The sequence below is a fragment of the Cydia splendana genome, chromosome 4 (genome assembly GCF_910591565.1).
Source record: "Cydia splendana chromosome 4, ilCydSple1.2, whole genome shotgun sequence".
NCBI classification, from domain to species: Eukaryota; Metazoa; Arthropoda; class Insecta; order Lepidoptera; family Tortricidae; genus Cydia; species Cydia splendana.
Window position 1 is genome coordinate 1,897,958 of NC_085963.1, and position 26,654 is coordinate 1,924,611.

The window sequence follows — 26,654 nt, forward strand, 5'->3', positions numbered from 1 at the left end:
TGAGTCATCCCACATCCATTTTGCAATAAAATATAAACTTTAATCGTCAATTTTTTGAGTTGACATCTTATTGAAAAATTAATGCGGGTTGACACATTCTTGCTTAACAGCATCCAAATATAGGTATATTGTACATGTAATTACTTGAAAATCTTGAAATCAACAAACAATATTATATTTGATTATTGAATCTGCTCACAACACAACATTTCAAGAAAATTGTTTGAAGATCTGAACATAGGAAAGCATTTTTGCCAAGCTGAAATGAAGATCTTCGCTAACCCTTGGTAAATAACTATGTGAACAACAAAATGTTATAGTATCTAACTTAACATGCCTATATCTATCTACTTCTGTGACTGGAAAATGTTTGTCAACAAAAATTCCATTCCATATCAAATGTAGCCTTTTTTGGCTTGAACAACAGTTAGGTATATAAAAAAAGATTTTTTACCTGCTTTCTGCTTGAGGGCTATATGGCTTTTTAGATTGGATTGTATCAAAGTGTATGTAGGTGTGTTTATACATGGCCTTACACAGAAACAAGATATACAGGGTGGCTAAAACATAATTCCACTCCCATTGCCAGGGAGGTTTTGGGATTATACTGAGCAACTTTTACTATGGGACAACCCTGAAATCGCGAAAAAAAATTTGGCTGTTTCATAGATTTTGGCTGGTTCATTTTCTATGAGAGAGTAAATTTTTTTTTTGCTGGGTTGGTCCCATAGTAAAAGTGTCTCAGTATAATCCCAAAACCTCCCTGGCAACAGGAAAGCAGTTAATTTTTATCCACCTTGTATATGAACCTAATATACCTATCAAATGAGGATTCCTTTTTTGTGTTAGTTTTATTAAGCTTTTCACTGTGTGGAATTTCTTGCTGCAGAACCATACAATACAATTCGCATGTTGTCCATTACTGGTAGGTAATATTAGAACTTATTTTTAAATATGTAGGTCTCTTAATTAACATTCAGGCACCTTAAATAATCCAATTTATAGTTCGTTTTTTTTAGCATTAGAAATAAGGTAAACAATCTTGATGTGTCTTTTAGTTGAAAAACACATTTTAAAAATAAGTTACGGCAAATATGTAACAATTATGAATCTAGTAGGATCTTTTATATTCTTCTACTTTCATAAGTAATAGACAATAGTTATTGATTTTTAAAAAGCGTTATTCAATTAAAAGACATGTCAAGATCGCTTACCTTCTTACAAGTTCTTTCTAATGCTAAAAAAAACGAACTATAGAAAATGTTACTTTCTAAATATTTTTCTATATTACATGCGCGTTGCTGATCGAGTACAGCCAAGTGTAAAAATATGGGTGCACAAATCATACAAAAATATGTCCCATAGCGCCTATGTCCGCGAATTAAGAACTATGGGACATATTTTTGAGCAAGTTGTCTACCACCTATATTTTTACACTTACATTACATTATTCAACGTCCACAGCTTAGTTTTAATTCTCTTCGGTCTCAGTTTGAGCTTAAATATTTCATCCCTTCCCAGACAAAAGCTTTTTTACTTTTTCATTATATTGACCCTGAGTTACCTGAGCTTGAATGGCACGTAGGGTCAATGACCCCCCACCGTGACGTCAACACGCACATTTAATTGTAGCGTAATGGAAATTAACACGTATCGTCCTTGTAATAGAACTCAATTTGGAACAAGAGTGTTTTTTGTGTACTCTTGCGTTGTGTCAGGAGTTTTGACTATGCCATCTATCCTTGTCGCGAGTTCGTTGGTATAAACAACTATACAGTAGAATGTTTAAAAAAATAACATATTTATTGTCAAGAAAGTAGTGATGAACAGATAAAATACTATTTTGCTTGAATTCTTGTAAACAACAATTGTTATTCACAGGTAAAGTGCATTGGGATAATTTCGGAAGCGGGGTAATTTTGAAAATGGCAAATATGTATCTATAAGCACTTCATACTTTAGCAACACACGCTACTGCAATGCTTATGGCATCTTTCTTAGGATGGTATTCCACCTATCCAATTTCTTTGTCCAATGCGTATTGCGTCTTACATTTTGCTCAATGAGAGAGTGAGACGCAATGACATTGGACCAAAAAATTGGACAAGTGGAATACCACCCTTAGTGTTGCTTGAGTGTTGCTACAATAGAAAACTAGTGCTTTTAGTTTAGTAGATATTTGGCATTTTTAGGGTTCCGTACCCAAGGGGTAAAACGGGACCCTATTACTAAGACTCCGCTGTCCGTCCGTCCGTCTGTCACCAGGCTGTATCTCACGAACCGTGATAGCTAGACAGTTGAAATTTTCACAGATGCCGCTATAACAACAAATACTAAAAAGTACGGAGCCCTCGGTGGGCGAGTCCGACTCGCACTTGTCCGGTTTTTTTAAATTACCTCACTTTTGAAATCACCCCAAATCCCAATGCACAATAATATTTCTATCCCACTGACCTTATAAAACAAAGTCCCCCGCCGTGGCTGGCTGTTTGTATGTATGTTCTCGATAAACTCGAAAACTACTGATCGGATGCGGTTTTTACCTATCGATAGAGAGATTATTGAGGAAGGTGAAGGTATAAAATGTGTTAAGGTTCCGCCCATGCGCTCGGCTAGTTACTAATATTTCGCTATACTGCAAAACGTAATTCAAGACCAAAAAAAGTAAGAAAACGTTGCCACTTTTTACTAGCGCGTCTTGTATTTATGTAAAAATATGTAAATAAAGTACTTTTTTAAATCGTAGGAGTAAAATTATCTATTATTACTAATAAATAAATTATCTTAGCGTGATTATTTATAAATTATTGCAGTGGCAACATTTTCTTACTTTTTTTGGTCTTGAATTACGTTTTGCAGTTTAGTTATTAATATTTCGCCCACAAACATTAGTTTATAATTCTAAACATCAGCTGTTGAAAACCATTTCAAACAGGCAACAGCTTCAAACATTAAACAGCATAGCAACTGCCTTGTGCTAACTAGTCGATGAATTACTAAACCGTTCCTAGTATCAAGCCTACATTTCTCGCAACAGTAACAAGGCTCCGTCACACAGGCGCGTATTGCGGCCGACGCGTGAGCGGGGCGCGCCGCTTTTACTAGGGATGTTGCGGATGCAGATTTTTTGTCATCCGCGGATGCGGATATTTAAAGTCTCACATATGCGGATGCGGATGTCAAGATCTGGTACTTAAAAAACGTCATATATTACATTTATAACAATTTTTATTTAAAAAAAACGAAACGTTTAGTATTTGAGCAAGAATATAGGTGCGTTTTATTTATTTAATAAATAGTAACTTGGCCGACTTTTCGGGATCTAGACGATTTCGTTATATATGTCGTAGTCAGATCGTATAATCCGCCGTATTACATTACGGCTAGCCGTTATCAAAAACAGGGGCGTTTTGAAATGCGGCGGTTCGACGATTAGCCGGATTGTCATTGCGATACGTTCTTCAATAAGGCGGCCAACGTTTAGCCGCATCGTACTACTATTTTAGATTGTAGAGTGACCAGTTCTTTCGGTCGCCTACGTAACCGGAGTTTGACAATGTTTGCAATTTAATTTATTTTTACCATGGTCCCACCGCACTACATGTGTTTATTTTCCAAAACATTTCCTTCGCAACTTAAATAGACGGAGCCCCGCAAGCGGGGCTCCTATTTCTGGGCGGTTTGCCCTTCGGGCATCTGAAGCTACCTAACGAAACTAACCTACTTACCTACCTACGCTTTTTTCCCCAAAGTGTAATGTTTTCACGGACGTCTCACTAAATCAATAGGTAGGTAGGTTAGGTTCGTTAGGTAGCTTCAGATGCCCGAAGGGCAAACCGCTCAGAAATAGGAGCCCCGCTCCGTCTAGTTAAGTTGCGAAAGAAATGTTTTTTGAAAAGAAACAGTCCGACGAACTCCAGATTTGATGGACACCCCAGCGTTTGTCAGGCAGCGCCACGGGTGTTAAAAATGGGAACTAAAAACTGTCAAAGCGGCGGCTAATGACTCGCTGTATTACATTACGGCTAGCCGTGTTGAAGAACGTATGGCGCCGAATACATTCCGGCGGATTCTCATTCAGCCGCATTCAATCCGGCTAATCGTTAAACCGCCGCATTTCAAAACGCCCCTGTTTTTGAAAACGGCTAGCCGTAATGTAATACGGCGGATTATACGATCCGACTGCGACATATATAATGACGAAATTACCTAGCACTTACGCCTAGGGCATGCAGTACCGGTCCCGGTACCAAGAATTTCATTTCCCGGTTCTGGGCATAGCCGGAACCGGGATTCCCGGTTCTTTCCGGTTCTCAAGGCATCTTTTGATTTTAAGAAATTGTTTGTGTTAGCGTATAATCTTTATGAATTATTTATGTTCATATAAATAATTGCATAAGAATTAATAAATGACTTATTTTATTTAAAAACAATAACACTTAATTGGCATTCCGACCAATTTTACGAAATTAACCGGCATCCCCCGTTTCATAGCACCATTAATAAATGTTACTTAATGTCTCGAGCTAAAAGTACTAAACATTACTACTATTGAAATGGGAATAAATAGTCATATGATGAGAACCGGGAAATACCGGTACCGGGTCTTCAGTACCGGTTCTTTTGATACTATAAAATTCCCGGGAATTCCCGGGAATTTGAGAACCGGGAATTCCCGGGAGCATGCCCTAGTTACGCCGCCGGCGCCGCCGCTAATACGTTCCTGTTACCGACTTGGTCGACATCCGCATTATGCGGATGCTCCGCATCGATTTCATGCGGATGCGGATGTGGATGCGAATATCCGCAACATCCCTAGCTTTTACATATACAACGCTCACGCCCCGCCCGGAAAACGCGCCTGTGTGACGGAACCTTAAGCAAGGCACGTGCAACGTTGAATGTTATGTTACCTTATCGCAGAACTAGCTATTAGTTTCATCAAAATATAGTCATTGAAGTTTTCCATTTCAAACAGCTTCAAATATTAATCATAGCAACCATGGTATAATAATATACTCCGCCTGGTACTCCATTCCGAGATTCGCGTATGACCTAACTGACACGCGTCTACGTCATCATGCTGTTTACAGGTTCTCAAACTTTGAAATGTGGGAGAATTTTAACCAACGGTGAAAATTATTTTAACGGCATTAATTTTAAGTTATTCATGTAGAAACATAGTAAAATAAAACAAATCTAATGTATTAAATTAAACTTTATTTATCTATACAAGACAAACGTTTATAAAACTAATTCACAGTTACACATTAATTACCAAGCTTACGACGTGAAAAGTTTGGAAAACACTGCGACTGCTGACACTGAGCGAGAAGGAAATAACAATTAACACGCGTTCGACAAGGATGACGGTCAGGGCATGAAGTTATCTAGATCCGAATTGTCAAATGTCCACAGCGCTATCCTGTGTTGCCAGTAGTATAAACAGAATTACCCGAAAGTCTGAAATTTCTTTCGTGAATCGGAAGATATTGCTAACGAGTAATTAAAAATGACGTGTTATTGTAAAATTTAAGCTAAAATACATATAAATGAAAATTATAAAATTATAAAGAAATATTTTAACTTATTAACCATAGGTATAATGTACCCATGTAACATGTTATGTTGAAATAAAGTGGCAATGTTATTGTGACGTAATCGCGTGTCACTCTGGGAATGGAAGACCATGTTTTATTAGACCATGATAGCAACTAGCTAGCACTTAGAGCATTTAATAACTGGAGTCGCCTTTAAGAGCTTACCCCCCTGCCGAAAACCTTGCACAATTGTGCAAACTTTTGTATGGACTGACACGGACTGATACATTTGACGTCCCATCCCCCGCAAAAATCGGCAGACTGTTTCGTACAGAAAATGACAGCCATGACGTCTCCAGTTACTAAATGCTCTAACCTCTTCCGCCTCCCGTCCCGTAAAAAGGTCTCCCGTTCCATTCTAATTTGAATCGTTATTTTGACAAATCAAAATTGCATTTGTCTTGGCAATTTTTGACGTGTGGGTGGCTAGAGGCAAAGAGCTAGCAGTTATCGCAACTCGATGAATTTCTAAACCGTTCCTAGTATCAAGCCTACATTTTTCGCAACAGTAACCTAAGCTAGGCACGTGCAACGTAAAATGTTACCTTATCGCGGAACTAGCGGTTGGTTTCATGGAAACTAGTATTGTGGGAAATGACGCCATTTTACCGAAAGAGTCATATTGAATTGTAGGCCGTGAAATCTCATACTACAGAGTACAGAGACTTGAACAGCATGCTACCAAAGAGCAATTCACTTTATGAATGAAATTTGCTTGTGGCGAAACAATTCTTAAAAGTTGGAGTTACGTTCTCAGAAATTTCTAGAAATTTTCATCGATACATATTGCTATTTTGGGAATTTTCAATCTACATACAAAAATATCAGTAGGTATGTCATGCATGAGGAATTTTATATGTCCTGACTCCTGAGGGAACTCAAAAATGTTATAGGCATACTTATAAGTAGCCAATTCCGTATTTTTTTTATAGTAGGTAGGTACCTAACTCGTGCTTTTGTGCTCGGCAAATATCAGTGGAAATGTTAATGAATCCATAGAATGATGGCATTTTAAACTGTCCTGTGAAGTTGGTTCTTTTTTTGTTAAAAGCTATTTAGCGTCCATATTCGTTGTCCTTATTTTAATAAGTAGTGGTGAGGGAGAGAGCTAATGGGTCCCCGACCCGGCCTTGATGGGCGGTTGACCTGCGCGGGCGAAGGCCTATCTTTACTTTATCTCTGTCTCGTAGCGGTATGTGTAGTCCTTGTTAAATTTACATTTTGACTAGCCTCCGCTTACGGCTTTGTCCGTAATGTCCGTGTAAAATGTCGTTAATAACTTTGGGTTGAATTCTATTGACAAATGCATGTTACAAAAATGTTAAGGTCCTAACGTTTAAGTAGGTATATATAGATATATATAGAGATAGGAATTGAATGTACGAAATTTTTTGTGTATAACGTCCTCACTGCGATATAGACATAGGAATTGAATGTACGAAATTTTTTGTGTATAACGTCCTCACTGCGATATAGACATAGGAATTGAATGTACGAAATTCTTTGTGTATACGCTATATAGCGTTCTTACTTTATATTGACTTTCGACAAGCTTTCGACTGATATGATTCTTAACGGATCGCTTTGATTGATATAATTATTGAAAGTCATAATGTAATGTTTGCCAGATTATCATTAGTCATAATTCTGAAACAACTTTTCAGGATTTTCGTAAGGTTATCCTATAGATAGGTTAGGTTAGGTTTGTTTTATGGCAATCCTGAAAAGTTACGCGTTTCTGAGAAAAACCAAATTATGACTAACGTAAATGCGGACAAACAATACATTAGTTGTTACTTAAAACTTTATGGGAAACAATAGAGATCCAATTCTTAATCATAATAAGTCTGACGAAGAAATCGTGGCGTTTTTCCAATTCGCTAAACTGCTTTAAAGCAAAGTTAGCAGTTATTTTAGGATTCCCGTTGTTATTTTACAGTTTAATGTTATCGTGACAGTAAAAATGTCTGCAATATCAATATCATCAAACCATGATTTACAGGTTTACGACTACGTACGGCGAAGGTCGAAGGTTTACGAGTTTTTTGCCCCTTAATATTGATCAAACTTAAATTTGTCTGAGTAAATATTTTAGTACTTACGCATAAATCTAAGGCAAATATTTTCTCGCATACATTGAGGAGAGTTTGCTTTGTTTGTGTAAGATTTAGGTTTTGTTAGACTAGTATTGTTTTAAAAACGTTTGTAAATATGTTAAGACCCAATATTCGACACCTTGCTGTCAACTTTATTGCTATGCCATTTATGATTGCAAATGTCGATTATTGGAGCTGTGTCGGGCATTGGAGCCTCTACGTTAGTTCATATACCTATGGACTTTCTAGTTAGTTCTGTCATATATACTTGAAAGCCATTTCTACATTTCTTTTTCTTCTAAAATCCGGAATAATATATCTTTTATAATTATCAGACATCGTAAATTTTATTGCATTTTCGGTGCAGCGGAGTGGTGTGAACGGAATTGGTAAAAACAATTTTAACCCTAATTACAATTATTAATTAATTATCGTAACTATTAACCTTAATTTACCATTTCAGTTGGAATTATCTACATATACCAATTCCGTTAACATCACCACTCCGCTGCACCAAAAATGCTATAAAATGTACGATGTCTGATAATAATTATAAGCATGGAATCATGTTGGAAAATAAGGAAAACGGTCAACATATCTGAATAAAACAACAACAACTAAACAAGACAAAAAATGCATGCACACTGCACCAGTTTCCATTCTTATTAATAAGAGAATACACGCAACGCCTGCGCAAGAAAAAATGGCGGCATATGAGTGTTTACATTTAAATGGCAACCCAAATAGCCAAACATAAAAACCTAGGGTCGATGCTCCGGAATCCTGTCGGACAGGCCATCGTACAGTCACCTGCAATAATATGTTACACAACGAAGACGGCAAAAGCCATAAGAGCGGGTCACATATTTTTGCGGCCTTCGAAGAGTAAGTATATTATTGCAGGTGACTGCACCAGCAACACTGAGCTTATGCCGTCGCAAAAAGGATTAAGGGGCCCACTGATTAACAGTCCGCCGGACGGTAATGGCCTGTCAGTTCGGAACTGTCAAAATTTTGTTCTAACTGACAGGCCGATACCGTCCGGCGGACTGTTAATCAGTGGGCCCCTATATGAATTGACAATTAAACAATGACAGCAGTGGTACCTACATTATTCTTTTCCATCGTATTTTCACGGAAACGGACGAACGTGTCTTGTTATTTCAGTCAGTTTCGCCAGTCTCGGTACAAAAATTACTGAGGTTGACTGAAGTACCATGACAACTACGAACGTTTCCGAGCAAATACGATGGAAAACAATTATGCACTCCATCTGTGCCTACTTGATGAAAGTAATCTGGTTTTCAGTTTCCGTGCTAAATCGGTTTGCGGAACACTTATTAGTTTTATGATGTCATAAAATTATAATATTTTATGAATTATGATACTCCGAACCGTTCGGTATAAAAAGTATAAAAACCAAGGGTCGTTGCTCTTGCTCCAATTTAGAGTCCTATATCGATCGGGTAATTGTACTGGATTTATCGATGATCAATAAAACTACATAGATACAGTCGCCAAAAGATATATCGGAGCGACCAAGGTGCTCCAAAATATCTGAACACGCACTCTAGCGTCTTGATCTTGACAATAAGAGGCGTGTTCATATATTTGTGAGCAGTGAGCACTTTGGCCGCTCCGATATATCTGATGGCAACTGTACCATCTTTTCGAAGTATACTTATTAGGAATTACAATTTGTTTATATTTCTGATTAGGGGCTATTCATAAATTACGTCATTTCAAATTAGGGGGGGGGGTCTGGACATCGGATGACGGTAGCATGAAGTAGGAGGAAATGGGGTCATTTGAAGCATGATTTTTGGATGATTATAGGGGGGGGGGGTCAAAAATCGCCAAAAATCGATGACGTAATTTATGGACAGCCCCTTAGTTAAAACGAAGAAATCTCATTGAGTTGTGGCTCGTTAGAATCGACAGATGAAAGCTAACATTTTTGTCAATAACATTTGTTTTATCATTTTATAATATTCAAGCGGACCCCAGGCTCCCATGAGCCGTGGCAAAATGCCGGGATGACGCGAGGAAGAAGATCATTTTATAATATTCCCAGTTTCAGTATAAAAAAAGAACGGTCGTAGCTCCAGATTTCCAGAGGTGCTCACACAGCACACAGGCAATCTTACGCTTCCTATGTATACATTGTATACCGATGATTGATGACATGAAAGATCTAACCTCGTTATAAGTGCGTATGTTGTTTACCGTTCGGTTCTGAAATTAGTGTTTATTGTTCTGCTACATACTTTTATAGAATACATATTTTTATTTTTAGGACATAAATGGTGGCCATCGTACTCTGCCTTTATGTCGATGATTGATGAAAGATTTAACCTCGTTTTGAAGTGATATGGAGTTTACCGTTCGGGTCCAATCCGTGAGTTATTATGGATTTACCACTGACATTTACATGGTATTTTATATTGGTTTTTGAGAATTGTTTTTTTGTCGATCTAGGCTTTAGCTCCTTACAAATTATTTTTACACTCAACATACTGCGAAATGTGATATGTTGTTGCAAAAACACAATTGCTATCCTCCTGAGCCCCTTCGTACAAATTTTTGTACATATTCTACAATCTATTATGAACAATACAATGTATTATTATTGATTGAGTAACTAAGGGTACCAAATTCAAAACTAAACCATCTAGATCTCAGGAGCAGGTGGTATATGTCTAGATTTATTCTAGCCGTTATAATGTAATCTCTACACTTACTTATTTATAGTATAGATCAGGGGTCGGCAAACGCCTTTCTGCGCCTCGTCGTCTGAACAAATTAAGATTGGTGTGACCTTTGAACTCTCTGAACCTGATTATTTCTACTAAAGTTGTTTCTTAGAAGTTTCGCGACCCCTGATATAGATGATTGATCGTGGTTTATATGTAATGTAACCTAGTTTTCAAGTGCTATCACCCTGGCTCTAGGTTTTCCCGTTGGCACGTTCTAATCGTTGTTATTGAGTATTGTTTATGGTTTTTGCCGACGTTTTCGTGCCGTATTAGTAAACGTTGTGTTAGGCATTGCTTTTAGAATGCTAGAAACCTTTTATGTTGTAGTACTTAATGTATGTTGTGTAGAATTACTAATACTAACGGAAAACGTAATATAATTTGTTTTGTTTGTGTTGTTCTAGATTCTATAACATAAGAACGTCATTCGGCCCGATTCGAACTTTAAGATACGTCAATTAATAGATCTAGAAACGATATGGATTAGATATGTCAGTATCAAATGTGACGTTTCTTCAAACAAAAACGTCAATTTTGGCACTGACACATCTAATCCATATCGTTTCTAGATCAATTAATTGACGTATCTTAAAGTTCGAATCGGGCAGTTTGTATCCCTTTAAGAATCATCTTTTTCTAGGGTTAACGTAGTCAAAATTCTTCGAGTATCTTTAAAAAATGCTAGAGTCTGTTCAGAAAGAGAAGTCGTGGAATGTATTGAGCCCAATACATTCCACGACCCTTTCAGCATAGACTACCGCGAACATTGTAATCCGAAGATCAGCTATTTCGATTTCTTCCACTCTTGCATTATGCGAGTGATAGAGACGCAGATATGATCGAATCGCAATATTCGCGGTCTTCGCTCATCCTCGAAACTGTTGAATGTTGACTGACTTCTCGTAAATCTTATTACAAACTACATAAGACCTATTAATTGTTAGTTAAATATGTACTTGATCAAAATGGGTCATAGAAAACAAATCGCAGTCCACCAATAGGTCGCGTCCCGTCTATTTGCGGGTTGCCATGCGACGGTTCTATTCTAGTCCACTGCAGGTAAAGGGGGTCAGAACATTCTCGATGCTTCCATAGTCGAATACATGCAACCACTGTGTCTTGGTCTTTTAAGTAGGTAACCAGAGATTTGTCACAGGTTGGCTTTAGCGTTTGGAACTTGACAGAGTGGTTTAGTCATCATCAGATGGCGACGAGCTTCACAACCCGCCGCCATTCTTCTCTGTTGGCTGTTTTCCTGGCACATTCGTGTGCCAACCCATCCACTGCATCTTTCACCTGGTCCGTCCATCTCATTGGTGGTTTTATTTGTGGCCTGGTCCCATACACTCTTCCCTGAACCACACGGTCAATAGCCAGCTCTGTATGTGATTGGAATTGGACCGGTCCTGATCGAGAATCCGGGTCATTGCTTGGTCGCAAAATTGTACCACGGCCATGACATGGATGATGCATTGTGAATAGTGAAAAATGGTCATATTTGTCACGGGAATCAAATGGGAACTGTACGTATCAGCTCCTACTATCTACTAGAGATCAGTTCCACATATCTACTAAAGGTCAGCTTGCATCAACACATAGAATTGCATGCAACATAGGTATGCATATAACGGGGAGTACTCCAAGGAATTGTTAAAATTAATCCCTGCCGCTTCTTTTCGCCATCTTAGAATTGTCAGCTATTAATAAGGCACTGAACTGAACTATTCAGCTTATAATGTCGTATATAAATCTACTAACTATAGTCAAACCGTTCGGTACTCGATATAAATAGAATCACAGTGCCCCATTTATGTATTAGGTTCTAGAACGTTCAATTCACGCCCACTCGTTTAGCAAGGATTGCACCATATTGCATTTGTTGCAAATTCAATGTGGTGCAACATTCTCGAAATGTAAATGTAAATGTCTAGTTATTTTATGGCATTAGTAAGAATTCTGCAGAACTTAAGATGGGATCTTCTTAAAGGTTTGAAGGTCGTATCGGTCCGAAAAAACCGCGGGCGACAGTTCATCTGACCTAAATGTCTAACTTCTATGGTAACAGAGGCGTTACTATATATTTGGCCACTTTGGCCATCACTATCTATTTGACAATGTGAAATCACAATTGGTGACGCAAACCCATTGACGTCTAACTAATTAAAGATGATATAAATTTGTCTACACTGTCTATTCTTAGCTCCCGTATGACCTAAAAGTCTAGCTTTTAGGCGGCAGTGCGCGTGACGTCATGCGCAGTACGTCACGGCTGTGACGTCACCAGCAGAGTAGGTATGAAGTATTCCATCTGCAAAACATGTATGGAAAAAACAAATCATACAAGCTATAAGAGCAAGCCAACAGACCTATTTTCTTTCCAAATTTGAATTTGGAACCTGAATTATGAGATCAAATGGTTTCAGATAGGATCAGACTTTATTGATAAGAATTATATTATAAGTAAACAGGACTATGATGCAACTTCTCATAAAGATGGCAGACAAGTGACGGGGGGTTATTTTCTTTTGTCATAGTGTAAATTTCCGACGTTTCACACCAAGTCAAAACCACAAACTGCCTAGTACCGGTTGTCAAGCTTGGTAGACGACAACAAGTACATAAATTTTATGTCATGTTGTCAGTCATTTTAACCTTTTGAACGTCAAACGGCGCATCCATTTGCCGTGCCACTGACGCCATGGGGGTAAAATTTAGTTTTATGAATCAAACTCAAAACTCAAACTCAAAATATGTAGGCCTAGCAACAAGCTCTTATGAATCGTAATTAATCTTAATCTAATTATCAGAGCAATTTATTGATGTTAATATTATTCCATAATAACATTGGATTATTTTACAGATCAAATTTAACACTAAGAATTTCACAAAAGGATCGTCAAACATCAAAAAATGTATAAAAAATACTAGTCTAGAATTTCTAGAATAAAATCTAAATGTCAAAAATAACATAACAAAAGAAGTACCTACATACATCGGAATATCCATTTCCTCATCAATAATCAAATATACCTAATAAATAAACAATCATTTCGTATAACAATTAATCCCACGTTGTATTATCATTCATGTATAGTCTTGTGTGGTATAATAAGCTTTAGAAATGAGTTTACGCTTTACATAATTCTTAAATTTATTAATAGATAATTCAGTAATATGGTTTGGAAGTTTATTATAAAATCTTACACAATTACCCATGAATGATTTTTTAATTTTATGGAGCCGAGTAAGGGCACTGCGAGCTTATGTTTATTTCTAGTATTAATGTTATGAATTTCACAATTTTTCCTAAAATTTACAATATTTTTATGTACATACAGAATATTCTCATAAATGTATTGACAGTGCACTGTCATTATGTCAATTTCCTTAAATTTATCTCTAAGTGAGTCTCTATGGTTCATTTTGTATATTGCTCGAATAGCCCTCTTCTGCAGAACAAAAATGGTATTTATCTCTGAAGCACAACCCCACAGTAAAATACCATATGCCATAATGCTATGGAAGTAACTAAAATATACTAATCGAGCTGTTTTCACATCAGTTAACTAACGGATTTTGCTCACTGCAAAAGCTGCAGAACTCAGTCTATTCGAAAGAGTAGCAATATGGGGACCCCACTGGAGTTTAGAATCTAAAATTATACCAAGAAAAACTGTACTATCAACTAATTCCAATTCCTCATCCTTCGCAATGACACTTGTTTGCACATGCCTTACGTTACTACTTGTGACAAACTTAATACATTTAGTCTTTTTCTCATTTAACAATAAATTATTAACATTGAACCAATTTATTACTTTTGAAATAGCATTGTTTACATCATTGTAAGCTTGTTGCTGTCGTTGGACTTTGTAAATAAGTGAGGTGTCGTCTGCAAACAATACTATATCATGGTGGGTCTTAACAAGGAATGGCAAGTCATTTTTGTAGATAAGGAACAGGAAAGGCCCCAATATTGATCCCTGTGGTACACCCATAGAGACCAATGACCCAGGTGATCGCTGTCCATTCACATCGACCCTTTGTATTCTACCATTTAAGTAGGAATAAATAATGCCAACCTAAAAGTGGAGTGTTTTTCAGTAGATTTTCATCAAAAAACGATCTACGTCAAATGCCGTCCTTGGCGTCGTTGTCACAATTTTGCGTTGACGTCAATTGCAGTTAGGGCTTGAAAATGACTGACAACATGACATAAAATGTATGTCATGTTGTCAGTCATTTTAACCTTTTGAACGTCAAACGGCGCATCCATTTGCCGTGCCACTGACGCCACGGGGGTAAAATTTAGTTTTATGAATAAATAATGCCAACCTAAAAGTGGGGTGTTTTTCAGTAGATATTCATCAAAAAACGATCTACGTCAAATGCCGTCCTTGGCGTCGTTGTCACAATTTTGCATTGACGTCAATTGCAGTATTTGCAGTCTGTGGCGTTCAAAAGGTTAAAACCGCATGTGTTCTCAGTTCGGTGGTCACAGCCCCACCCCTAAGACAGTCTACTGTCATCGCCTCTAAACTGTGTCGTGACTCATCTCCGTGAATCTGGTACCTGAGTATCGATTTTCCTGACCTGATTGAATCTTTGCCCCACGGTAAATATTTTTAGAACTGGAGCGTGTGAAACAGCAGCTGGCGCTTAGTTATTATAGTTTGCCTTTAAAAGTAGACAATTTTTTACACACTCTTCTAATATCATAAATACAAAAGTAAATATGTCTGTTCGTAGCCTCTTCACACTTAAACCGCTGAACAGATTAAGAAAAAAATTGGTATGGAGACGGTGTGAATCCGTTACCGGGGAAGGTTATAACACAATTAAGATTCTGTAGAGAATAGAATGATAATATCCTTAATGAAAACTACCGTATGACATTTCTCGGGACACTCCTCTCCTATTCCATACCAGATTTCATTTGGTTCAGCGGTTTAAGCGTGAAGAGGTGATTTCGCAATTATAATATTAACTAGTAGGGATAACCAGACAAAGAATGAAGGATCTTGGAGCAGGATATCTGGAACCAAAGGACTTCAAAACGCTACCCATGAGCTCCATCATCCGGCACATGGATATGGTGGGAAAAGCTCTTGAGTAGTTCACGAAATCTTTTCTAGGGGGTAATTGCACAAAAGATCCCTATGGGTCGAAGTGTATCCGCAAGGGCCCCCGAAAACAATAAGATAAGGGATATGTGACGTCCCACGGTCAAAGGTACCTTATGGCGGGTATGGAGTTATGCATACCCCAGTAATCTACAATAGATAAGCTATCGATAACACACCTTCTAGGTTGCGTAGTTACAGAGATATGATTTTTTGAAAATAATGTTGTGAAATGAGCAACTTTACGATAGAGAAGTTTTAAGTTTAGCCGCCTAAAAAACTATGTTCCTGAAGTAAGTTACATAGTTGACTACAAATAATAATACCTTATATATCTGAGATTTAAAAAATATTGCGACTTGTTCTGTAATGCAAATAGAAACTTTTGATATCGACTGATTTATGTGTATACTAACCAATCTCTTGAAAATAAAGTTTTATTTCATTTTCACGATTGATTGCAATGAGCTCTCAAGATTTAAATTTTATCTATTAGAAAACGACACTGACAGACAGTTTAAGCAAAAAACAATACCGATTTAGAGGTGAAAATGTATTTTCTGACTTTTTCATATAAAATCACAAAATTGAATATTTTTACTTTTAATGTGACACACAATCAATTTTTCTGAGCACATATGAAAGAAATTCTGTCATTCAAATGAAATAAATCCTAAAACCCCAACTAAATACTATATTTAACCCCTTATGCCACTTTAAACTTACATAACAATAACAGTATTTGCTCCATACATTTACGAAAAGGTACCTTATGGAAATAAATCTAATAACACATCACTACAAAATATCAATCATATTACAGTTTATCTTTTATGAATAGAAAATATTAATTTACATTAAACTGCCCCAAATTTAATTAGTTCTTCGTCATAATAATCTTAAAAAAGACCAATAATTTGTATGTAATGAAAAGGTACCTTGTGATTAAGTTACATGATGAGGCATGATGATGATGATGGAACAGTTAGGATAAACTAATAATATTTTGGGGTTAACCTGGTATAAATCGTCTATTTCTTATCAATAATATATTTCGGTTGCTATTGAAGATAAGCGGCATTGAGGTTCAATGACCTCAGATATTCCATAAGGTAATGCGTCGGGTATTGGCATTTTTCAGCAAACCAATGGCTGATTTACTGCATGCGACCAAACCAAATGAAGATTATTCTAGTTAAGAAAGACTTGACGAGAGTAACTTTGGTATAATAGCAGGCTACTTGGATTTGTGATGTCGGTCTATGTACGGTTATAATATTTGCGAGGCGCCCCAACCAGAACTGAAATTATCAAATTAGTTTTGCAGAATGCTAATACAGTTCTCTACCAAACTTCTTTTCCCGTATTGACTAGTTTTTTTGGGAATTTTCAATCTTTTTTCCATAAGGTACCTTTTCTACTAAACTCTGAGACGACATTACTAGGCTTATAACTAACTTATAACAAAAATAAAAACAGGTAAACTAACGTTACGCATTAAGGTTTCAGATCACACAATAAAAAAAAAAGAGCATTTTTTCACCTCTTTACAAAACATTTCATATCTCCGAAACTAGAAACCCTCATAAGGTACCTTTTCCCGTGGAACGTCACATATTATTACTTTGATATTTAAAAAAAAAACATTTATTCGGATGAAATAAACCCTATTTTACAAATGTTTTTCTTCTGCCAAACTGCAGTTCTGCAGTTTCTGTTTGTTTATGTGCTTATCAGGTATATATTTTAAACATAATAAACATAAAACATAAACATAATTTATTTAAAAACACGTATTTCATGGTTACATTTATATAAAACTTAAAAATAGTGATGGTTTACATGTGCCTGAACTAGGATTCCCTGTGTTTCATTCAGGCGTGAAATATGGCAAACATTGTTCAAGCTAATTATTAATAAATTTTGTTCCTCAGCTGCATGTGGATATTTTCTATGTAAGAAGGTAGATAAGTATTTAAATATGTCTAAGTTTTACTATACTAGTAGGGATATCTAATTTTTTAGCTATTAGATAATGGCAGACAATTTTACACAATATCATCCACTAGTTCCACTACTATTTGATACCGACTGTACTAAAGTGTTCCCGTCGCTCGGCTTAATTGCTCGACTTCGCTCGTAATTAGAATTGGATCTCGTCGAGATGGCGCTTGGAAATGCATTTAAGCCTGTCCCAATCTCGAGCCGAGAAGACGTATCTTGAGATTGTATAGACTTATCACTTGAAATTGCTAGTCTATCTATTCAGGTTGTATCCATATCCACCCACCGCTGAGTTTATGCCTCTTTATTACAGCATTCTCCTCGGTCCTGTGCTAATCTCATCCAGTGCTTGTTGTTCAGCGTATAATATTATATGTATATCTAGTCTGAACTAGTCAATGATGTGGATCTTTTTGCCCACCTTAGTTTCGTTTCGGGTTACGTTCTTTTGAACGTTCTTCAAATACCATGGTTATTAATTCACCGTCACCTGGTCTATCTACAGAAAGTCCACCTTGGTTTCTTTTTGGGTTACGTTCTTTTGAACGTTCTTCAAATACCACGATTTTTAATTCACCGTCATCTGGTATATCTACAGATGTAATTTCTCTTTTTCATGGAAACGTACGAACGTGTCTTGCTATTTCCGTCAGTCTCGGTACAAACAATACTGTGGTTGACTGATGTAGCATGAGTAATACGTATGCTTCCGAGAAAATACGATTGGAAAACAATTATGCACTAGATCTGTAACTAATCAGTCTCATCACTTACGTAAACAGAGGTAGAACGCAGAGAAATGTCGTCTCACTGGAATCCGGAGTGGAGTAGGTAACCTAACTTAGGAAATACCTGTGTAAACAACTATTTTGAATACTCGTGTCCTAATACTCAGGTTGTGCAATGACTATGTTTGTATCTACATTTTCTATTAAATGTCTGGTGGCGATTTAGAAACAATAAAGTCAAATAGATGTCGTATACACGCATGAAAAAGTGTTACAGTATGACAGTTTGCTAAATACTGTGTCACAGAATCTGATGGAATGCGCAACAAACACAAAAATGTATATAGGTTTACCAAATTTACTATTTGTGTTCAGCAAATAAGTTACATACATAAATTATTTAGTCAAAGCGCAATGTCGGTCACTTAGAGATAACAGTCCCTTTGATATCGTATGATAACGCTTATCTTTCCACGATAATCAATCTTAACGTCGTAGCAATCCTAATACACAAAGGTATTTTAATTACATTTTAATTGGTCCACGCTTACTGTCACAATTAGCGTAACCTCCAATTATCGAGTGTTATTTTCCGGTCATTATATACCGCGTTTTCCGGTGTTTTTAACTAAGCATAAAAGGGTTTTCAGGTTTAATTTCATGGTCATTTTGAATAAAAAATTGTCATTTGGACTTATTAAAAAATAAAACAACTGCTTCTAGGTCAGTTTAAACCAAAGAACACCTGTAAGAAAAAAGAATATAAAAAAACTTCTAAGTGACATCTGAAAGTTTTCCGAGTTGACTTAGTTCTTTGCCCACATATTTCAGACAAAACATTCAATCTACTACACCATGTGATCGCTGATCACACTCTTTCAAACCAATTAATCTCAAATCCAACTGACGGGCATTCCCAATTTCCAAGAACTTGAACTCCAAGCTGTAATTTTAGTGGCAGACACTCGGGCGGGCTAGGGCGAGTCGATGACCGAGTATTGATCCCGGCGAAGTGGGTCGCGACCCGTTTCCCGCTGCATTACCCCATGGGGTGCACCCACATGTAGGTTTACCCGGTAAAAGTTGGGAAATTGCGAAAATTCCCGATTGTCTTCCCGAAAATCCTGTGCAATACCAGGAACAAATACTTTTTTTGTATGATTGTAAACTTAATTGGTAACTGTTCCATGAAACAAGTTGGGTTGGGAGTACCTACACCACATCTACAAATTTTACGGTACGGCTTTATGACAAATGAAATATAATGAAGTTCACAAGAAATTAGTATACCCCATATCCCATGGGGTCAAAACTTGCCGAAACCCGCGCAATTTCTTGTATACAGTTTTTCACATGACAGGTAAACTCACGCCTAGTATCCCTGCTTAGGGGAGGCCAGGGTGGTAACGCAGGAAACAGTGCATCTTGCGATCCTTCCGACTCTTCCGAGATGAATTTGCACAGCTTGACTTATTGCGAAGCGCTGCTAGGATGCCGATATTGGATTGTTGCTTTTCAATGCCGACTGCCGACAGATCTGAACGGTTTTCTTGGGATTCAAGTTAGTTTCCTTCGACAGTTTTATTCTCTAAGGATTTTTCTGTTGAAATGCACCGTTAGAATTTCTATCCTCGTATTTATCTTGTTTGTTTATGTAAAATTGAGAATGGAGTTTTAAGATATTTAAAAAAATGCTGCAACAAAATGCGTTTGTTCCAGAATTAGTTGAATGGATCATGTTAAGATCTGCTTCGACACAATTATCTGTATATATGTATAGGTAGTGGCGCTATTAAATGGTACAATAGATAAACACCGGTTTGCGTGTTTTTACAAGAAACTACTAGCCATTAGCTGCAAACGCTTAATCGTTCCATTAGACTCGTTCCAACGAGTCAACAAGACGGAAGAAAACGGACACGACTGCTGGGACATCAAACGTCTCTTTACGATGTTTATCCTGGATTCTAATTCCGTCAACCTTCGTTCCAATCGACCTATTCGAATAAACTTGGTCGTCAGTCATGCGATTCGTGAGTAAATACCGCTATATTACTGTTCTAAGTCAAAAAGCCATATGTCATTCCGAGACTCGTGAAGATACGACTTCTTGCCTCAGCATCGTATATTTTACTGTCACCCGTAACCGGCACTGCCGATCAATTTAACATCTATAAATAACCTTACCTGAACGTTATTTGCAAAAAGTTCTAGAACGATTAAACGGATCTGCCCCCTAACCATAAAGTTGGAAGATCTGCAGATAACAAAGTTTGCGATACTGGAAGGAAATATTTTGTTAAAAGGAGAATTTTTGAATAATTCATGTTGGGGCAATGAGTTTCGGTACCGAGGACGAAGCTTGCACGGTCTCATTTCCATGAATATACTTCGGGAATGCTGGTGGGTTGCACGGCGATTGGTTGACTGGGTTGTAAATGTCTACATACCCGGTACGTATTTGCGTTGTGAAAGTTGATTTGCACTAAGCGCTCCCCACCCTCGATGCAAAATTGTATCTTGCACGTTTCTCTTTTGAACCTAATCTAACCGGGACTGTTTGTCATTTTCCTTCTATAATTTTAACTGACTGAGACTGGATCTGATTGGAAAACTTACCTACATGTAAAATTGTGTATTTTACCTATTGCATTCTACATATATTACTTCTCATTTGTCATAAGATATGTCTATTATGATAAAACTATTGAGGTTTATTTCTTGTACTTATCTTAAAACCTCCAACATTAAAAAATCTAAATCTTACCCGTCATATAATCAAATTGCTTTATCTGGATTTAAAGTGCTTTATCGCACTGCGGAACGAATTTTCTATACAAGATTGTCCACGAGGAAACGATAACATTCTTAATGTCAATGATAAAAACTCCGTTGCTATGTCATGGGACTGATGTGTCGACCTTCGGCAGCGACTATTAGAATCGAGACAATGCCGGACGTATTTATCATTAGTATTGATTGTTTGTAGAGGTTTTCTATTGGCATTGTTTCTGCTCTTAGATCTCCATAGGAATAACCATACGCAACCTAGGCCTTCAAGAGCAAGGTTCTTTGATGTGCTTTGTTATATTTTCATTAAGTAGAAGATTGCTATTTATTATTGAGTTCTTACCCAAGAATAATTACTATTAAAGTCAGAAGTCAGAGTCCTTGCGTAACGTAATTCTAGATCTTTCACGGGCAAGAGCAACGTGCAAATTCATTTTATATATTGGCATTATGGTTTGTTGGTGTTTTGTAGGTATTTGATACTGAACATAAACCTTGAAAAGAATAATGCAAAGCCACCTTTGCGTATAGCATAGCAACGCCTGATCTTTGAAGGACAAGGTTCTTTAGAATATATTGCACTCTTAGTTTATTTATTTCAGTTAATTGCTTGTAAAAAGTCTTTTTATATGTTGCTGTTTTTTCTATAATACCAAAAGCAATAATTCATAGCCAAACACAGTACCTTGCGTAGTGCCACTACAGATCTTCAAGGCTTCTCCTTACTTACTTTGCAGAATTATTTCAACTTGGAAACCATTTAACGTCTACTCCAATACACTCACGCGTACCCGTCACGTTGTATCAAGGTTCCTCAAAGTTTCCCGAGCCAATGGAGCTTCACATAATCACGTTGCCCAGAATCGGAAAACAATACTGGGACGATTGAAATGCAGGCAACGCTCGTTTCACTGGCACGTGGCTAAAACACGTGAATGTGAACCCGGGCTCAGGACACGCTCTACCCACGCAGTTTAAATATAACTTGCCCTTCAAGTAAGGATATACATACCAAGTAAAACCTGGACGCATATAAGTATTCCTGTATGAAAGAATTTCTCCTATCTTTGTTTTGACCTATTTGCGGCGCTTGATTTATTCCTTTGTATTCAAATTTCCGTTCGCTTTATTGGTTAATGATACCGTTAACTGTATCGCGTCAATAACAGCCCACTAGAGACTAAGTGGCCGCTTTGCCTCGTGAGAGCTTGAAGAGGTCTTGTCTAAAAACTCTCTCACTTTTTGCTATCTTTGAGAAACCATTAAGTAACAAAAAGCAAATTACATCGAAGTCTGTTTATTGTTCATTAAATTGTGCTCATATTTCCCGAACCTTGAAACTGGAGACAGTAAAGGCAATGTGGCCTTTTCCGTAACCTTGCTCGTAACTGTTTGTCCCTGGGAAAAATTGCATTTGCCACTTACACGTGTGCCCCTCACCTTTGTTCTTGGGTGGTCCAAATGATGACGTCTGCATTATATTGCGCATTACACCACAGACGTACACGCTATCACGCGTGATTGTTAGATGAAATCATTATCCCTCTTGTAAACTGAGTACATCGCTCATTAACTGCGTCTTTTAATCTCAACTAAGCGATAAGCTGTAACTTGTCTTTCATATCCCAAGACATTTCTGTTATAAATCTAAATGGGAAACGGACGAAAGCGATATTAAATCTGCACTTTCAATCTGCTAACGTAATGGAAAATTTCCGTAGGAGTTTCTAGAGCATTTCATTTGAACCCGAGCGGAAAATTAGCCCATATACAGAGTGGGCGGATCTAAATTTATCCTTTAGTGCTAGGGACAAATAATAGGGAATGCGGAACCGGTACTGTTCCCAGAACCGGGACTAACATTTCCGGTACTGGGAAAGAACCGGGATTTCCCGGTACTTCGGTACTTTTCGGTACTGAGTATTTACTGTTGTATTTTTTGTTAAGTGATGAATTACTTAATATGAAATTGAATAATAAGAATCACTTTAGTGTAATTCGGTACAAACACAACTTTCACAACCTTGAAAAGAACAAAATGATGAAAATCGACACTAGCAAAACATCAAAATTATGTACCTAAGCTTTCTTACTATATTCAATAATTTCGTAAAATGTGAAATTTTACGCACAAGATCTATACAAAAATAAGTCATAAACTATAATATTAATAATCAACAAATGGAAAAGTAAATTAACAACTGATAAGAACAAACAACAGTTTTATAACCTTTCACTTTTCAAGAGAAATAGTATTCTTTTTCTTCAGTCATTAACTTTCGTAGATCTTCACGAAGTCGTTCTCTTTTTGTGTCATATTCCTGGAGTGAAATTTCCCTGTTGGGCTGGGAGATTTATTAGGCAGCGATTGACCAGCTTTTTCAGTAAACAGTTTGAAAGGAACTCTGTCGAGTGTAACCATGCGACATATTCTGTAGTATTTGTTATTTTTGGGTATACAATCAGATTCATTAAATAGAAGTAGACTATAAGCCTCACGTAGTTGGCGTTGGTCTGTGTGCAAAGAATAATCTCGTGTACTGGGTCCTGATTATGGGTCTGGCTGCACTTCATGGACAATTAAATGAACTTGTTTTAAATGCCTGCGTAATCCACTACTTTATCCACCTAACGTTAAAACTATACCGCACTGTTTGTAGTTTGTCTTTTTTTTCTCCATAATGTACGCGCGATTAAATAATAAGAAAAATAAAATAATTTTAATATCAAAAAGTACGTTCGGATTGGCCCCCAAGTCTTATTTACTTCTTTGTTTTAATTCACATATATACACGATCAAACTACAACAGATACAATACTTATAATAAGTAGTTATATGACTACTTGAGCCTAACTGTCAGGTTGGAGACTTTGGGTAGTTATCGCTCTCAAGGTCGGGTCGCCAAAGCCCTAATCGTAGCCGGAAAATACCTATTGGGACAAACCTTGGGCAGCCAAGACTGCCGAGTATACTACACGGGGGCTACGGAGATTACGCGCCAAATTTTAAAGTGATTTAATGCGGTTTACTTTACTAACTTTTCAGTACCGAAAAGTACCGAAATACCGGGATTTTCATTACCAGAACAGGTACCCGAAAAGTTGAAATTTCCCGGGATTTCCCGGTACTTTCAGTACCGAGAATTCCCGGGAGCATTCCCTAACAAATACGTAGTAGGCGTCTGTATCAGGGGAAAGCCTGCTTCCGCTATAAGACACTAGACACTATAGGCTATAGGCTCATAATGCGCCATTCGCTTGTTCGTGACGCGAATTTCGTAAACGAGTGCTTCGAGGAAACATTTCTTGTATGTATTTCGTTATGAGCTCGTCTCGTGTTATAAAAGTTTGCTTTTAACGTTGTTCTCTTCAATCTCTTTGAGGGGCCTCCCTGAACTCATTTGTATTTAATCTAAATATACTAGCGAAGGCGCTGAAGTGTATTCTTTGCAATCTATCCATTACTGATCCCTTTCAGAACATTATTTCCATTATCTTGAAATAGTTTTCTGTTATGTCGGTGTCTGGCCGGATTTTCATTCGTATTATAAATCTGCCAAGATATAAAATCTACTCGTCTAGCTAGAGTAATAAAGTAATAATCGTATAATGTTGTGATAAGTTGATGTAGCTGAAATCATAATGCGACGATGTCGCTTATTAACTGCGGACAATTTGGCAGTAACGTTAAATGTGTTAATTAGAGAAGCTGAAATAACTTCAGCAATTACGGCACTGAGCGTTTTATAGTTGTCGCTTTGGCAAATTTATTCTGGTATTTTTAGAATGTGACCACGACAAGCTACTTAAATACATTGCTCACTTCATTACCGGTCATTTTTTAATTTTGCAAAATGTATTTTAAACGAATACGGTGTGTATTTTTTTAACATGTCGGTGAACTCTCAATAACGTCAACATTAAAAATAAAGCCGCAAACAATAGTACTAATTAGTAGCAGCAGCATTTTTGAACTCGATGCCAAATATTGTTTCAATTAAGTATGAAACTCAAGAATGTTTAATAATACGTTATTTGAATACGTGATCAAGTTTAATATTAACCCAATCGTTCTTTTGAAACCCAACGCCAAGTTCCAGACTGGCTTCAATAAATTTACTCTGAAGCCAGACGGTGTCACTGTCACCTGACCAGTCAAAACTTGAATCACAATGCCTTTATAGCAGTTTAGTCTTCAGAAAAGCATTATAATGTTTAGTCGCTGGGTCTGTCAACAGCGATGCGTATTGAATTGCGTGTCGCCGACTGTATTGATATGATACGCATTCAGTTCATTCCTTAGCGGTTTGCGATCAGGAGTTATCGGACTGTGTTGTTTGGTGGTGGTTCATTTTGATTCATTCTGAAGGTCTTGGTACGTAGTACGTATAACCTATTAATTACGTTAATATTTTCTTAAGGATTTCAGAAAATTGTCGTTTTAGAAGAGTTCTTTTGATGCTTATTGGCTTACTTTTCATCAGCTTTGGCTCAATTTCATTTGAAGGTGACCGGCCATTCTGTTTTTTGGTTGTACTTTATTCTCTGCGAGGTTATGGTTCTTAATAAAATTTGTTTTGTTTTATTCGCGGAATATTAATTAATTTTCATTCTGACCTAGAAGCGTTCTAATGACATTGGAAGAATCAAAATCCTCAATAGCGGTTCTAAATTCGTAACGAACTTGCGAAAAGTTTCTCCCATTTTTAAAAGCGGTCCGCGTGCGGTGCCGGTGTCGGCTCGGACTCGTCGGCTGACGCCAACGCCCCCGCGTGACGTCGCGTCGTGGGGCGCCGGCGGCGCGGCCACTCGGCGGCAGTCTGTGCACAGCCGCCGCCCGCACGTCACCGCTGCGATGTGAACGCCTAACCTCGCCAACTGTCTAAAACGACAGCTTCTGTTGCGTGTGCTAAGTTCCCCCATTAACTATTTTGTGTTCCAATAACTGTTAAACGAGCGCCAGATACATGTAAGTGGTGTTATTTGTGTCATCGTTTGCGTGGCCCGTTTCGCTGACACGATTTCGGCGCGCCGAATTCTTACTGTGCCGTGTAGTGACTAAAGTGTCGAGTGTTTCTGCTGGATATGGTCAAAATAGGTGGTCAGGTAATTTTGAGGTTGTTTTAGTTTTCTCACTTGTTTTTAGTGCAAGTTTTTCTTAGTTTGCGCCATCGTTCAGTTTAGTTCGCTTTTCTGAAAGCAACAGGTGTTGGCTTTTAAAATATCCCATTCACACGTTCTCTAATTCTGCACTCGCACGCAATTCTTATCAGTGTTATTGTCCCACACTTTTGTTGTGAACAGTGTTCACGTTGACGTAGTTGACTTCGATACGCATTAGATACCTACATGTTCGCACATTTGTTACGTACTTAGGTTTCACGTACATAATGACGTAGATTCTAGTTTATAGTATTATTTGCTTTAATCAGCGTAAGTAGTCTAAACGTCTAAACAACTAAACTACCCGTAATGTGTCTGGTCTCGCATGCTCTGTAAATTACACAGGGCAAATACCTAGACTCTAGAGTATTATTTGCGAGGGTGTGGTACATTT

At 37.4% G+C, this 26,654-nt stretch overlaps 1 protein-coding gene across 3 annotated transcripts in view; it reads left to right on the forward strand.

Moving 5' to 3' along the window:
• The window catches only part of LOC134789722 (PRL-1 phosphatase), a 39,654-nt gene that overhangs the window by 1,358 nt on the left and 11,642 nt on the right, over positions 1 to 26,654 (forward strand). Inside the window, exon 1 of one of the 3 annotated variants that reach the window (XM_063760351.1) lies at positions 25,895 to 26,066. The exons of 1 other annotated variant lie outside the window; for it this stretch is intronic. The gene's annotated coding sequence lies outside the window, so the exon portion shown is untranslated. Of the gene's footprint in view, positions 1 to 25,894; positions 26,204 to 26,654 lie in introns of those variants that run through there. One more of the 3 variants, XM_063760353.1, reaches the window with a different exon arrangement.